The sequence below is a fragment of the Adiantum capillus-veneris genome, chromosome 7, assembly GCF_014529385.1.
Source record: "Adiantum capillus-veneris isolate H3 chromosome 7, ASM1452938v2, whole genome shotgun sequence".
NCBI classification, from domain to species: domain Eukaryota; kingdom Viridiplantae; phylum Streptophyta; class Polypodiopsida; order Polypodiales; family Pteridaceae; genus Adiantum; species Adiantum capillus-veneris.
The window spans coordinates 106475130-106480552 of record NC_140937.1 but is presented as its reverse complement, the minus strand read 5'-3'; the positions used below and the strand labels follow the sequence as shown (position 1 = coordinate 106480552).

Here is a 5423-nt window from a genome sequence, read left to right as displayed (position 1 = left end):
AGTTATCCATGTTATTGACCATGAGAGAGAGAGAGAGAGAGAGAGAGAGAGAGAGAGAGAGAGAGAGAGTCACTTTGCATGTGTGTGCGTGTACGTACACGTGCACGAGAGAGAGAGAGAGAGAGAGAGAGAGAGAGAGAGAGAGATTTTCATTTCGAGCTCATAGGGCTCCGTCTCACCAAGGACACCCTTCAAGCCCTTCAATTTTCTGGGGGGGGGGTTGGAGGGAGGGGAGTCACTTAATATTTATGTGACTATCATGTGAGTACAGCAAAAAGGATTATTAAATTTTTTTCCTCACAATTTCACATACAAGAAGGTACCATAAAATGTAATTGATTTTTTTTGTAACAAATTTAATTGTTTGTCAAAAATTCACAGATAAAGAATTTAAAAATAGTCCTTGAACGCACGTGATATACAAATTTATATTAAGTGACACACCAAGTCAAATTTCCAAGATAATATGATTTTCTTAGGGTAGCTAATATTTTTCACCCATAGAAAATAAATAAAATGCCCAACAAAAATCAACCCTCACATTGGCATCCCAAATAGAGAGAGAGATTGCCCAGTTAACGCACCTTTTACCAGCTCTTGGATAATTTTGACCTTTTAAAAAAAAGAGTTAAACCATCGAAAATGCTTTAAAATCAATAAATTCTCTAAATTTTGATAGACAAAGGTGCCTATCAAAAACCGACCCCACACACACACACACACAGAGAGAAAAATGTTTTAGTGTCGAACGAATGACGCAGCAAGTAGAAGGGAGAAGAGGAGAAAGAGAGAATAAAATGTTTAAGGGTGTAAGAATAATCTAAAAAGACACTAAAATTGCACAAGAAGTCTTTAACACTTGAATATCTATGGAATGGAAAGAGAGAGAGAGAGAGAGAGAGAGAGAGAGAGAGAGAGTAGCCAATCATAGCCATCTATACTTTTCTTTACAAAGATTGAAAAAAAGGAGTTTTCTCATCCTTCTCATGCATTTACTTGAGGACATCACTTCAACAATAGTGCCAATTTTTCAACTACTATACCACAATGACAAGTCATATGTGTATGCACACATGAGCTCCATGCAAAGGCTATTTATCTAATACGTGTGTGTGTGTGTGTGTGTGTGTGTGTGTGTGTGTGTGAGAGAGAGAGAGAGAGAGAGGTTTTTTTTGTTTTTTTGTTTTTTTGGGGGGGGGGGGGGCACGAAGGGAGCATAAAAGTTTTGAATGTCATAGTTATTGTACTATAAGGATAACAAGAGGCTTCAAGACCTATGTGACAAATCTTCGATATAAGAATATATATATATGTATACACACACACACACACACACACACACACACACACACACACACATATATATATATATATATATATATATATATGTATATGTATATGTATGTATGTATACATATATATACATACATAAATACACACACACACACACACACACAGACACACATACACATATATACATGTATGTGTGTGAGTGTATACTCAAGTAGAGTATGATACTCATATTCTCAAATTTTCAAGGAACCTAATGTGTACACAAAAAGAAGCTATCCTACATTGCCTCAATGTCCAATCACACATTTAACAGAGCAACAATTAAGCCAAATGGTTGGTATACTATAGATTGTGCGCAAGGAAATAGGCTCAAGCTGGTTGAATACAATCTGCTCTCTCAAAGAGGAATATGGTTTTGTAACTAGAGGATAAAGATAGATAGAGATCAATGGCATGCATGATTTTACACCACGTCCTTCAGCTTAGCATAATGACCAAAACTCCTACAAAAATAAACAATTGAGCAACCTTACTTTACTTTCATTTCTATCACATTTTAAGATGCAAATGATGTGAAAGTGTACATGAACAAATAGTGTGCACTTTATTCTACTAAGCTGCTTATGTATTGTTGTGATTAGGTGATGACGTAAACCATTACCATGCTTGTGAACATAGATAGAGATCCAAGAGAAGCATCTAGAGAGCAGCATAGATGTAATCACATTCTTAATATTAAAAGAACGTCATCTCATCTCTTTGAAACTTGAAGCTTTTCTGGTATATTGAAAACTATGAGCCCTTATATTTTCACAACTCTACTCTTAGATATGAAAAGTTTTATAATTACACACTGTAGCAATTATGGGCCTTCATCTTTAAAAACTTGCTGGCTTACCCAATTTGTACTTCTCAAATTGGTAGCACTTTTGTCAAGTCTAGGTAGACCAAGGGAAAGATGGTCTTCTTGCCATATAAAAAGTTATGATGTACACTTCTACCATGTCTTGCTCATAAGAAAGATGCAAGGATAGAAGTAAGTAAGAGAGTGGAGTAGAGACATTGAATTCAATTGTGTTCCTATTGTTGAAACCAATTCTAGAATCCACTCCATTTATAAGAAAAACTTTATTGTTACATTGATTTCAAACGGCTTTCATCTCTTCACACCATGCTAACTTACCTAATCTGTATAATCAACATTGGTAGCATTGCTAAACCAAGATACACTAGAAGGAGGAGACTCTTTCTCTATCTCTCTCTCTCTCTCCATCTCTCTCTCTCTCTCTCTCTCTCTCTCTCTCTCTCTCTCTCTCTACCACAATAGAAGTATAGCACTTCTAAGTTTTTTGAACAAGGGTTAGCACCTTATGAAAAAAAATGTCTATGAGAAGCTCCCAAGCTTGGTATCGAAGAATGATTTGTAGAATCTTACATATATTTATGTTTGTTAGAATCTTCAAGAGGTTGTGTAACGCATTATTTTTAGAAATGCAATAGAATATACATGTAGGAATAGAGTATTGATAGCGATGTTTCTTTGGCCGGAGCAACGTGCGGGTCACATACTAGTTAATTTTACACACCTAAAGGAAGGCCTCGTGATTTATCACTTGTTCTTGATGTGGAAGTTCACATAGTAAGAGCTCCATCCCACCACATGGTTGTAGGTGTTGCATCCGTTCCTGCTCTCATGATCCATAGGCACTCATGCATAGTCACACCTCCTAGTGAGAGAAGTGCAAGGGCATTGCTTGAAGGAAAAAAGTATGGCTCCCTAAAATGCCACAAATACATGATATCCTAATATTGACCGAGTTGTACACGGTTGTGACCTAGATTTTAAGGTTGCATGAATGCTGTAAAATTCCTTTGAAGCCACCCTTAAGTTTTTGTAGAGCCGAAGCCCTTCCAAGAGCTAGGCATGATGGGGTTGTTAGATCATAAGTGAACATCTTTCAAAGGATTGGGAATGTGGGAAGGAGCTCCGTCAATGTCCCGTCAAGCACATGAGTTTTTGAGGACAAACTAGTACGGCTGGCCGCCTCCGGCGGCCTCTCTCTATCTTTCTCTCTCTCCCTTTATCGTGGCATGGTCTCTTGTAAGCTCATATCTCAGAAGACGTATGAGCAATTGAAGATGATGTCCCTCTCAGCTCAGCGTAAGCACTTTCCAAAATGCATCAATATATGTTCTAAGCATTTGTACACTCAGATTTAAGGTCCTAAACCTTGACTCTTGCCGTAGATCATAGCATTGCAGCTCCTGTTGGATCCGTTTAGACAATGAATCTAGTGGAGATTCATCTGCCTCTCTACTCAAACCATCATCTTGGGGCTGCTCTAATAGCACCACAATATTGTCAACATGCTCCTTTCCATGCAAGTGTTTTGGGAATTCGCCATCAATTGTGCTCAAAGAGAATTCAGCTGTGATTGTTGCAAGAGGGGTGAGTTGCCTATTTGTAACATGTTCTTCGAGCTCCATTGATAGGAGAACCTCGACTACCGGTGTTGGAGGTATTTTGACATATCCCCAATTCACAGCATCCTTCAAGCCTCGTCATTTTCTTATGATGGAAAATTTAGAGGCATAGGGTGCTGGAGTTCTGCCATGCAGAACCCACTCTTCTAGCACCACTTTTGGAATTCCCAAGAATCAATCGACTGGCATATCTCAAAGATACGATTTTTTTATCTGGGTCATCAGATTTTCTGGAGCAGTTAGGTAGGACCTGGAGTTCTCATCTTCTTGCAGTTGACTGATGTCGGAGCCGCTTGGGGGTAAAAAGCCAGAATGTCAATCCATGCTTTGTTCCCCCATGGTTCAGTGAAATCCCCTCCAAAACGCACCACAGCACCAACATTGCCTTTCAAGAAGGATGTCCAACAATAGCCAAGGTGGTAGCACTCATAATCATCGCAAAGAGGTGCGTAGCCTCACATGCAACCTGGTAAAAAGTCCAGATGGTATTAGATGCATTGAAGTTTCTTGACATTTCAGTCTCCTCCCAAAGAAGGCTTCATGCTGTGAGGTATTAAATCGGGTACCACATTTGGATATACAACATGCTTTTGCTTTACCAATGCGGGGAAAAGCAGCATCTCTGAGGCGTGAGCATCATGTGTTGTGCTTGTTCTCTCCTTAAAGAAAAGCACCATCTCTTCAAGCTGGTACTCGTCCTTGCATCCTTGCGTCCTCAGTAAATCTCTAATCTCTCTATCCTCCATAGTGACCGATCGAGTATTTCTAGATGCTTCTTGTGTCATATAAGTTGCCAAGAGATTGCCTATGAATTTATTGCAAAACCACCCACTATCCATACCTCGTGTCCAGCTGATTGGCTTGCGAAGCAAACCACAATATGATGGAATTCATAAGGGTGCCAATAATGATTGGCAAAGTGTTGTCTTGCCAGCTTCTCCATGGCCACAAAGAAAGAGCTTGGCCACAGATGGCTTCACCTGAGGCTCTTGCAGGAGTTGGCCAGACCTGTAGATGGAATTTCGACGCATGATGGACATGGATTTTGGCCTTTGCTGCAGGATTTTGCTATTGAAGGAGCACCAACGTGCATAGCGAGAAGTTGTGGATCAAGGACTGGGCGAGCTCCCACTCTTGGATCTCGTTAAATACATGTCTTGATCTGCATTCCAACCAGAGCAGGGAGCAAAGAGGGAGAGCAAGTAGTCAGCCAGGCTTTCGGCTGTGCCGCTGACCTCCATGCCAAGCTAGGTCCAGAGGCTGGTATGCTGGAGGCGCAGGGCTTGAAGGGGACTTTCCTTCAAGCAACTCAGTGAGGGAAGGCGTGCCATGTCCCGCGTGGTAGCAAAATGATAGGGCCTGGCTGAGCTTGTGTGCGCTAGCAAAGGGAAGGGGGAGAAGAATGTGTGCAAGGCCAACGCGTGGGTGTCGAAGGTGGAAGCAGGGACTTCTAGAGAGGGGTAGGTGTTTAACAATAAACACAACCCACTAAACCCGTGGATCAAGTCCAGGCTCGCAGGTCAAGGAAAGAAAACCCGGAGCTCAAGGTGAGTAAAGGGAGATCCACATGGGTGAGTTTGGTATTTCTCCAACGTGGCAACAAAGGTGGAGGGAAATAGACAGGCCTTGCATATATTTGCTACCAC

At 40.8% G+C, this 5423-nt stretch overlaps 1 pseudogene; it reads right to left on the bottom strand.

The window, feature by feature from the left end:
- Positions 1–3444: 3444 nt before the first annotated feature.
- LOC147454379 (uncharacterized) lies at positions 3445–5108 on the bottom strand (annotated as a pseudogene).
- Between the last annotated feature and the right edge of the window lie 315 nt (positions 5109–5423).